Source organism: Chenopodium album, chromosome 15 (genome assembly GCF_948465745.1).
Source record: "Chenopodium album chromosome 15, dcCheAlbu1.1, whole genome shotgun sequence".
Lineage (NCBI taxonomy): Eukaryota > Viridiplantae > Streptophyta > Magnoliopsida > Caryophyllales > Amaranthaceae > Chenopodium > Chenopodium album.
The window spans coordinates 51,975,019-51,986,771 of record NC_137848.1 but is presented as its reverse complement, the minus strand read 5'-3'; the positions used below and the strand labels follow the sequence as shown (position 1 = coordinate 51,986,771).

At 34.4% G+C, this 11,753-nt stretch overlaps 1 pseudogene across 1 annotated transcript; it reads left to right on the top strand.

Annotated features, from left to right (window-relative positions):
- The first annotated feature begins 6,163 nt into the window (after positions 1–6,163).
- LOC145583358 (protein WHAT'S THIS FACTOR 1 homolog, chloroplastic-like) lies at positions 6,164–9,889 on the top strand (annotated as a pseudogene). The gene is made up of 2 exons (XR_014100112.1): positions 6,164–7,734; positions 9,327–9,889. The product of XR_014100112.1 is annotated as a protein WHAT'S THIS FACTOR 1 homolog, chloroplastic-like (transcript).
- The last annotated feature ends 1,864 nt before the right edge of the window (positions 9,890–11,753 follow it).

Sequence of the window (11,753 nt, the reverse complement as noted above, 5' to 3'; positions counted from 1 at the left end):
CTGCTACAAAAATAAGGCAATGTTTGCTACTTTCACGTAATTTGTTAATACATAAATAATTTTAATATTATTTGTTTATTTAATTTTCTTATCTTATTAACTAATTTTATTTAAAATATAATACCGATGAATTACACAAGCTTAAATTTAATATATACCTTATATAAAAATTATTGGAATTACCGTATTAATCGATTGTTATCATTATATAATACCGATGATTACACAAGCTTAAATTTTATTTAATTTTCTTATCTTATTAACTAATTTAATATATACAAGCTTAAATTTAATATATACCTAACAACATTGTTATCAGTGCAAAATATTATTTTTTCCAGTGCTTGTGCTAGTTTTTTTTATGTGCATTTAATCAAGCCTCGAAACTCAAATCTTAAGTAAAATTTCAAAGTAATAAGTAACATTTTAAAGTAAAACTTTTAAAAAATAGGTAACATTTGATGGTAACACTAAAAGGTGTTACCTTATTTCTATAATATATCTATGTTTATCACTAATAACTAACCTATAAAAGCTAAAACATGCAAATAAGGATTGCAAATTAAGGAACTCCTTATCTACTATGTTGAGACAAATTTACTCCTCAAAATGTCAATTGACATTTCTGTCTTTTTTTCTTGCTCTTATTCTTATTTCAGTTTTTCCTTTTTTACTTTATGTCTTCTTCTCTCTCCTCTTAATTTTGGGTGATCATATTATTTAGTTTATATTCTAGAATATTCTTATATAATAAAAGAGGAAGTCCCACTTTATCTCCTTGCTTTAAAATATAATAATAAATATACTTAAGATATTTATTAAATACTTGTGAAATATACTTATATCAAATACTTGTATAAATACCACTACTTGTATTTATTAAAATACTTATTTTTATATTGTAAAATACTCTAAAAATACGGGGTATTACAAATCATGCATAATAGTTATTGATTGATGATCCATTACCGAATTTCACTTAGGCTTTAACCTAATAGCTGCAACCGGTCAACAACTTGATACAATAGGTTACTTGCACACATGTTAACACGTAATTGGACCATAAAATAAAATAAGATAACCACCGTTCGTGGCCAAACCCATCGAGAAAAACCCAAGCTCCACAGAAAAACAACCCCCCTTTCTTAGGGGTGTTCAAAAACAGGTCCGATCTTAGAGTCGAGCTAAACAATTAATTTTTCTAGTATTATGTTTGGTCCGGTCGAAACTCATTAAAATCCGGAATTGGACCATAATTTTTTTTTTTTTTTTTTTGGTTATTGTATGCCTAAGCCCTTAACAAAATGATAAGGATAAGTCCAATACAAGATGGTTTAGGTTTTAGACCAGTTTTTTTTGGTGCGGTCCTAGCTAAATCGGTCCGGTCTCCAATTCTTAAAATACAAATTTTCGGTCTTGGGTCCATTTCGGATCGGTCTGGTCTTTGACCGCTAAATAGGCCTACCTCCCTTCCCCAACCCTCGAATACAACAACAACAAAATTGACTTTGTTATACTCGAAAATAGTATCAAAACCCCTGAAAGCGTTGTGGATTGGAGATTGTCATCATTTTGGAGTATGGCTGCCAGACTCTCATCTCCGGTCTCTCGAAGGGGACCATTTATCTCTTTGTTATTGAGGTAGTGCTTGGTGATATTTCAGTTTTAAGCAAATTTTTTAAGTCTTTCTTTGTAGTCCCTTACTCCCTTTGTTTTTTTATAATATGTGCCCAATTTGAATTTAACATTATTTATATGCATCACTTTGACCAATGTTTGTGTTTTATACGTAAAATAAAATATAATCAATGAGTACTAAATAAAATCGTCTTAAAGAAAGTTTCCAAATATTAACTTTTTATAATTTATACTTATTATCGATAAGTAAAGATATCATTAGTCAAAATTGTGCATTGACCTGGAGCTATGTTGCTGGCAGCAGCGTGAGGAATGGAGGAAAGATGGCAGCCGGAAGTAGCGGAAGCGATGGCTGTTTTGCTCGGTCTGAGAATAGCAGTATAGTATGGTTTTCATAAGGTGATTGTTGAAAGCGACTGCCTTGGCCTTGTTAACGCAATGAAATCACATGAAAAGGGAAGTAGTTCTCTTCATATTATTTTTATTTGATGATTTTTATCATGTATGTCAGTCTCTTGTTAGTGTGTCTTTTAATTTCATTCGCAAAGAAGGAAATAAGGTTGCCCACGAACTAGCTCATATGAGGTCGTGGTCTATAGGTAGAAGTCTTTCGGTGTCAGATTTTCTGGCTTGCATTGTACCTCTTCTAAACTCTGATATTGCTATGAATGAAAGATAGTTGCCCTTTTGGGGGTTTTGTTTCAAAAAAAAAATGTGCATTGACAAATGTGCCGATCAAATTCAGGCACTTAAATAAAAATGGAGGAAGTATCTCACAAAGCTAGTGGATAACTTGTTATTTGATATGATTTTAGAGTGATTTCGAACCTTGTTTACTTGGTATATTGGCATTTTGGTTCACTTCTACTCTATTTTTGTTCAACTTTTGTGTATCCCTTGCTTCACGGGTTGTTAGTGTTTTTGTTGAGTTTTTAGGTTCAAAGACTACCATATGAAGCATATGGATGATTAATCGAATTTAGAAGCCGAGACAATGGAGCAAAATCGAAGAAAAAGTGAAGAAAAGGGCCTAAGAGAGCCTGCATGGGCATGCCATGCCTTGCACGTCCGTGCAGGAGTGCATCAGACCAACCAGAAACTTCAGCTTGCATTTTCCAGATCCCGCATGTCCGTGCAAAATTAGGCACGTCCGTGCCGATTCTAGCACGTCCGTGCGGTTTGCCCAACTCGAATCAGTTTCAAAACTGATTCTTAAGTTCAAGGTCTGGACGTCCGTGCCACATTTGGCACGTCCGTGCAGGATCCCCTGGCCAAAACAGTAGCAATCTGGTTCTCTTCCTCTGGCTCTGCACGGACGTGCCTACCTCAGCACGTCCGTGCAGATTTGGCTGCACGTCCGTGCCAACCTCAGAACGTCCGTGCTGACCTGTAGCCGTGCCCGACTCTTGCTTTCTCCGTCTTTTTTATTTGGGGGTCTTTATAAATAGCCCCTTGAGCTCATTTTGGACGGCAACCAAGTTTTTAGTGCTTCCTCTTAGTTTGTAATTGTAGAAACATAAATATTCTCAAATCATTAGTTAGATTATAATCAATAGCTTGGAAATTTCATTCTCAATCATTGTAGAAGACAAGTTTCATCATTGTTATTCAAGTTCAAGCTTCTAGTAATATTTTTCTCACTCTTCTCTTCCATTTTAATTGCTTTGATTGTTAATTATCTTGCTTAATTCTTGTATGCTTAGATTGTTACTTAGCTTAATCTTTAGTTAAATCTTGTTCATGAGTTACTTGAAATCCTTAATTGCTTTAATCTCCATGGATTGTGAGTAGTCTAATTTTCTAGGGTTTGGGTAAAACCCTCAATGTAGTCACTAATTACTTGTTGCATGTGTTAATTTGGTAATTGTTGGGTGTTAATTAGTTGAGCCTAAGTGGTTTAATTGCTTAGTTCTTGTATATGGCCATTGCTAGAACTATTATCCAAGCTTTCTCAATGAAGGATCGAGATATGAACTTGAGTTAGCTCCCTTATACTTAATTGACTTGAAATGCCATGAGAATAGGAATTTCCAATCAAGGGAATGTTTTTGTCATCGTGATTATGCTTTAACACTTGTTTTATGCTTTGTAACCACGAGAGTAGGTTGTATTCATGATTCAAGTAATCCCTCTAGCTTGAGAGAGTAGTTGGGTGCTTTAGATGACTTCCCCTATATTATCCCCTTAATTTATCATTGTTTGCTACATGCTATTTGTGATTTGTAACGAAATTGAGTGGTATATCCCGAGCCCTAGAACTCTCTAATTATTGTTAATCACCCCTTAGTATTAGTTGATTGAACTAGTACATGTTACATAAAAACCAAACCAATTTCGACTTCATTTAGCTTGTTTAAACGGTAGTATCTCGGTGGTTGATTCAACGCCTCTCTTGGGTTCGACCCTTTCTTACCCTTGCTATTAGCTAGTGAGACCAAGATAGGACTTTACCTTTGGTAGGCTCGACGACGGCCTATCACTAGTCCTATTTGGTGTCGAACAAGTTTAAAAACTGCAATTAATTAATACGAGCTCCGAGCATCTAGGTACCGGGTTCGAATCCTATGTTTGCTACAAGTGCAATATTTTATTTTTACACAAATCAAATGTATTTATTTATTGTTAAAATTTGTTTAGTAACAATAGGTATTTGAATAATATTGGAAGTCTATATAATAGTTTGCCAATAACGACGTTGTATATTATAATTATTTAAAGCATCCATTTTTATACATGGTGAATGTCCCGCAATCTTGGTTACAACTGCAATGTACAAACCGTGTTCCATGCATTTATGTCCCGAGTTCGAATCTTATCTTTTTTAATTATAAGTGCCAGTTTTTAAATTTTTTTTAAATGTATTTGAATAGTATTTACATCATTTGTTTAGTAACTCTAAATATTATACTACAGAGAATATACGTGTCACTATCAAGTTACTAATATGTATTATTCAATATACTTAAAAATTGTATTTGTTATTAAATTAATATATATAAACATTTTAACATCACATAGAACTCGATTCTTCTTCTTCGTCGAACCAAAATAGTGGATTTTAACCAGAAATGTACAATTCCAGAAGTTTGTCAAAACCAGATCACTTGATTTGAATAATACAAAATATTTGTAACATTCAAACTAAATAAACACTACGATTATTGTTGGACTATAAAAAAGCGTTAACAATAAAAATTGAAATTACAACATTATAGTTCAATGATTTCATAACATTACACAAAACATGCTTTACAGATGGAGTGTTTAGAATGAAGTAATGAACAATAGGATCTTGAACATTAGGAATATGAAATACATAGTTGAACACCAATGATTTATTAAACAACAAAATTTAAAAAAATAATAAAAATTACCTCGCCGGAAAATGCTGCCATCGTTAATGACTTCCTTTCGGATTTTTTTTTTTATACTGGTGATGAAAGTGGGAAAAGGTGGGCTCCACAATCTTTTAGCTTTGGCGGCAAAGTTTTTCTCCCGCCAAAGGGTACAAATTGGCAGTAATTCCCTGAAATTTCCCCCCCCCCCTCCCAAATTTCCCTCTCTTTTATTTGGTGAATGGTGAGGTGTCATTTTTTAGTTGGAGATGTATGTAGGAGCCACATACACCGAGTGTATGTGTAGCAGCTCACCACAAAGCTAGTCCTGTTTGGTGTGGAACAAGTTTAAAATATACTCGTGCCCAACCTAACTGGTGCAATTAAAAAATCAGACCTTTTTCTTTTGGCAAAATAATCCTTACCTAATTTCATTCCCCATTACTCCATAATACGAGTACTAACTAGTACCCCAGCTCTTTTTTCTCTAATATTAAAGCGGGCGACGGCAGTGCAGCAGTTTTGAGCACGTTAAGGTAAATTCTTAATTTCGTACTGTAAGAATAAGAATTATGTCTTTTAAGTTGCTTAATTGTTATATGAATTAATTTCTTACTATGATTTTGTGCTCAATTCATTCTCAATTTGTCTTGCCTTATTTCTGTTCAATTTGCATTATTATTACTCCATTATCATCAGTTACCTCAATGTAATGCTTCATTTTTCTGTTATTTAATTCTTGGATTATTTCTTTAGTTTTTGTTTGTGGGAAATTTGAATTTTGCTGTATAAACTGTTAATTGACATGGTCATCAATGGTAGATTTGGTTTGGTGTTGTGACCTCTGCACTGCCGCCTGCGGTTCATGCCTTCATCCTGTGATGAATATCAATTCTATTATTGAAACCTATTTCTTAATCCTGATTATATCACAAGTTTCTGTCTTTTAAAACCTGAGTATGGCATTGCTTCTACCTGTCCCATTTTCCGAAAGAGGGAGACCCTACTTTGGCCTTGAATCGGGCTTTATACCCCCAATAACATGGATAAGATTGGTAGAGGTGGTGTCCTTGAATCGAGCTTTATACCCCCAATATCAATGGATATGATTGGTAGAGGTGGTGGCCTCGAATAAGCTTTATACCCCTAATAACAATGGATAAGATTGGTAGAGGTGGTGGCCTTGAATCGAGCTTTATACCCCCAATAACAATGGATAAGATTGGTAGAGGTGGTGGCCTCGAATCGAGCTTTATAATCCCAATAACAGTGGATAAGATTGGTAGAGGTGGTGGCCTCAAATCGAGCTTTATATCCCCAATGACAGTTGATAAGATTGGTAGAGGTGGGGGTGGGAGTGGAAGTGGGAGTGGGAGGAGATCACTTTCTATTTGTTGTTCAGTATCAAAGCTTGTACGAGATTGTCCATTAGATAGGCATGTGATTTAACAAAATAGAATTCGGTTTGTGCAGAAGCTTAGGAATTTGCTTCTTTCAAAACCTAAACACTGCATGTCTATTCATGTTCTTTCCAAATGCCGCTCCTACTTATCTCTAACAAATACTCTGTCTATTGTCTCCATGATCCAACGTTATCCTACCATTTTCGAGCTCTTCTATGTGCCATATCCACCTACTCCACTTAATGCAATTAAAACAAATTCCCAGCTATGTGTGCGTCTAACCCCTGCAGCTAAATCTCTTTCTATGCGAGAAGCCCATCTTAGGTCTACTGCTTCTGTTTTGATGGCCAGCAAGCTTCAAAAGCTTCTAATGCTTTCTCCTCATAGGAGGCTTGTTATGTCAAAGCTTGTGCATTTAGGCCCTGATCTTGGGCTACCTCCCAATTTTAGGTCCCGTATTTGCAATGAGCATCCTGAAAAATTCAAGATCGTTGATACATCCTATGGTCATGCTCTTGAGCTTGTTTGTTGAGACCCAAATTTGGCGGAACCATTGCCAGAATTTAGAATTCACTCACATGAGCTGATCGTGGATCGGCCCTTGAAATTTAAGCTGGTGAAACTAAGAAAAGGCTTAACTGTGAAGAGACGTCATCATGCTTTTTTGATTAGATTTGGAGAATTGCCAGATATATGCCCCTATAAGACTTTTTTTTTGAAGAATTCCATAAGAATTCTCTAGAAGCGGAAAAGAGGGCTTGCAGTGTAGTGAGGGAAATTTTGGGGATGACAATTGAGAAGAGAACGTTAATTGACCATTTGACACATTTCAGAAAGGATTTTGGGCTACCCAACAAGTTCAGGGCTATGTTAGTTCAGCATCCAGAGCTGTTTTATGCAAGTTTGAAGGGCCAGAGGGATTCAGTGCTCTTGGTTGAGGCATATAATGATAAGGATGAAGGGCTACTAATCAAAGATCATTGTTTGAGCTGGTCAGGCATGGCAAGAGAATAAGGCGAGAAATGAAATTGGCCTTAGCTAATGATGACACTCTCATTAAAGATCATCCTGTTGTTGTTGCTCATCAGGAGCTAGAACCTTTTGATGATGTTACTGAGATGATGGATTTGAGGATCTATTTGACGGGAATGATTCAGAATTTGAAACTTACGAGGAAGACAGTGATGAAGAGTATGATCAACCGGTGGACGTCAATGCAGAGCAGCAATACTGGAGGCCTGGGGGTCATAGGGAAGACAGTGATACTTCTGAACGCTGGTAGTATTGAATATTGACACTGTAAAAAGCTTATATTTAGGTTCTCTCTGGAAAGAAATGGAGTGAAAATATGAAGTAATGTAAGTTTTCCTGTTGCCATCATTTTCTGTATTCATGTAATTTTCTGTATATAGTGTTTTTATTACTTATTCTGTCTGGTGATTCGGGTAAATATTTATTTTCCTTTTGTTTTTCTTGCTTTTCCCTTTTTCTAATTTGGGAATGGGGAAAGTTGCAAATGTTGTATTTGGCACATATTTTACGCGATATCTGCTTGCAACCCCAGATAGTAGAGTTTGGATTTTACTGAGGTGGCTTATTCTTGTTGTGTTTCTCTAGTTATTACATTTTTCTATCAGCCTAAGGTAAACACATGTTACTTGTATGCGATCTCTTCGGGCACTTTCCTTTTTATCATGCAAAGGGCTGAACAATGAACTCCAAAAGTGCTCATCTTATAAAGTAATTGGCTGTTTCTGCAAGTAGTTTTTTCCAGACTTACTCTTATTGGTACGCCTTTTCTTCTTTTCATTTACGGAACATAAAACCTTAATTTATGTTATCTTGCATGGACATGTGCTTTGAATAATTTACATCTCTTGTTTCCAGCTATAACACTGCCTTTATGCTGTAACTCAAATTTCAGAAGTCCTGGATCCTAAACTCTGCAATATAGGGCTTTGCTTGGCATATTGTTTTATATTATGGCTTTTTTCATGAACTATTAATCATCAATGTTTAAGTACCATTATATTTTCTTAGGTAATGACATTGGGACAATAACACATTGATATTGTGATGCACATAACTGAATCAGGAAACTTCTAAGCAATACTGTAAACAATATTCTGAACTTCTAAACAATATCTGCTATAGATATTGTACAAACAGGTCTATTTTTGGAGCATTATGGATGGTCCCTTCTAGCTTTGGAGGGTTCCATAGTTTTTGCTCCAACATCAACTATGGCTTCTGATGACCGCACACTATTAGAACTACTGTGTGGACAGATACGGGTCAAACATTTACCTCTGAAGTCATACAAGACTCTAACCAGATTCTTTTTAACCCTCCCTTTTTCTGATAACCCACCTCTTGCATTTACTTCATCTTGCTGGTTCTGAACTGCTTACTAGTGCAATATTACAGAGGTATTCAGATTTTATGTAAGCTTGATGCTTCCTAGTCTTCAATAGGCATAAGCTCTTGGACATTTAATAGTTTTTTGTCTCTGTTTACATTTTATCTTTCTTTAATGTCTTTCATTCAATTACTTAAGGTACGTTCTAAAATGCTGCACCATTATATGGTGACATGGGAAGCTCTACTCTTAAGATTTTTGGTTTGATCTTAAATACCATAGCAATCTGTCAGGCATCTGACTTGTATTTGGCAATTTCTCTTGTCCATGCTTCCTTAAATAGCATCATAAATTGCTGGTTTCAGTCAAGTTATTCATCCGCCCCTCCACCTCCGTACATGCTGTCATTTCCTTTTTCTTTTCTTCTTCATCCCATGTCTACTTTTTTTGTTAAGGATGATGTAGTGTTGTTTAACCATTTTACTTTGAAAAAAATTTGCATTTCAGTTCAGTCTTGCATGCTTGCTAGCGAGCGTAAATGCTAATTATGGCCTCTTAAGGGCATTGCTAACAGTGCTTGCACTCTTGCAGTTTGCAAGTCCCTTGTTGGTTGCTTCATTGCTCAAGTGCACACTACATCAGGTAATTCATAAGGGGTAGTAGGTAAGGTATCTATGATCCTTTTAGGCTGGAGTTTGTGGCACTATAACCATGATGTATCAAAGATAGGTCTGTGTACGTCTACTTGTGTCAAGGTACCTTAATTGTAAGTCATTATCTTTGAAGCTGCTTTTGATGATATATTGTCACGACAAGCCAGCAATTGCAGGATTTACACTATTTTGCAGCAAGGAGCATTTCAAGATCCGAGAAGTTCTCTTCAAGCAATTTACAAATAACTTGACCTCTGTAATTCTGCATCAGTTACATCATGCATCCTCTGGAACTAGAAGTCAGCCATCATGTATTCTTTTGTGCTTTAATTTCTTTCACTTTCTTTGTTTTTTTTAGATTCCAGATAAGGATTCTTGAGTATGTTAAAGCTCTGACTAAAATTGTAGCAGAATAGTACGAGTATATACAACTAATTGATTTTGTACGAAGTATATACTACCATATGAGTAATATGATACTTTTTTGGTTCAAATGGCCTATATGTTTGCTTGCTATTCTGCCCTTGACATCCGAGATATTTTCACACAACACTTGTACAGTTGTACCACATCAGTACTACTAGTCTTTCACTACAAAAATATTGAGGAATTTAGCCCATTGTTTAAATGGTTAGGGTCGAGCTAAGAGAGTAGAAAATAAAAAGAGTTATACTTCGTATAATTAAAATTAATTTGCAGAGCTTGATACTCACTTATACTTAGTTTCAACTACTATTTTTGTTTACTTTATTTCTAGCTTGCTTAATGGTCCGCACTCTTCAACTCGCTATTGACCCTCATTTCACTTTGACATGGCTAGTTTGACCCAAGACGACCATGATATGACCTGAGTATTCAACTCACTTTTGATCGACACTGTTAGCGTGTACACGAAATCTTCTAGAGTATTTGTGATTTTTTTTTTTTTTCTTTTTTGATTTTTTTACAATCAAAGTATTTGTGATATTATAATCCCTTAAGTAGCTAAACAAGTACTTATGCTGCTAGTTTGCTTCTCTGACAAATACAGTTATGATAGCCCAAAAGAAAAGAAAGTTGTATTGGTGAGTTGCATTGACAAATGAACAACAAGACTTAGCACCACTCAAGTAGGAATATTGCCCTTTTACCACATTCACATGGCATAAATTTTTTGGTCTAAACCCATAATAATGAGGAATATTACTAAGCACAAAAAAAATGTGGATTTTCTAGAAGCTCTTTATACTCCACATTTTGCTAACACCTTGTCTTGAAGGTTGAGCACTTGTTCCCTATTTTCCAACACCCCAACTTTGCATTGCCAATCTCCACAAAAGATTTGATATCTCTTGTCAAGGCATGCAAGTTTTTTAGTATCTTTAATTTTGCACAATTAAGCAAGTTTTGCTCTCTAGATATTGAGCATGCATCTAATCTATTGACATTGCAAACTATAGAAGTATGAAGGTGTATTTACGTATGCATGTGGGCCATGTGGTTATGTATTTTCCGATTTTTAATTTGTACAAGTATAATTTAATTTTTGATGTGATTAGTATACGATATATCATAATAACATATTTTATATATATAAAAATAATAATAATAATAAAAAATTCAAGAAGTTGAATTAAATAAATACTAGAAAGAATTACACTCTAATCTCAAAAGGGGACTAATCCTATGAGCCTTAATCTTATTAAATAAAACCTTTTTAAAAAAAATTAAAGACCAACTTGATTTTTACAGTAAAAGTTTGTTATGTTTTACAATTATTTGTCACTTTCCCAAATTTAACGAGTTGATTTATTTCATTAAGAAACATTTTTTGTTATTAAGTTTATTGTTGAAATTAGCAGATTTGTCCACGTAAGTAAATTTGCTCAAAGTGACCAACAATTGAAAACTTATCCACTTTGGGTTGTATGTAATTTGTCTCAAGTCATATACTTGTATATTTTACAATAGGACAAAAATACTCCATAAATTCCACTTTTAGTGGGGTTAGAAAATGATGCATGCTACCTTGCTTCAAATTATTTAAAAATGATAGACAAAGTTGTTTTTCTAGAGAAATCATTTTTTTTTTTTAAGTTGTGTCCCAAAAAAAAAAAAAAAAAAAAAAACCATTTTTAAGAAAGAGATAAATTATTTAGATAGGAACAATTAGCTTCAAAAGATTCAAATTATAAGCTCTAATTAGTTCAATTCACATACACACAATTAATTAGATAATTTAAGTTTAGATTAGTAAATATAATTTACTTAAGTATGTGTCAAACTATATTATATACTCATACCATTTTGTCCAAAAAAGTTAAATCAAGAAGCTCAAATTTACTTATATAACAGAGTTAAGTACACAATCACTCCCTGAACTTAG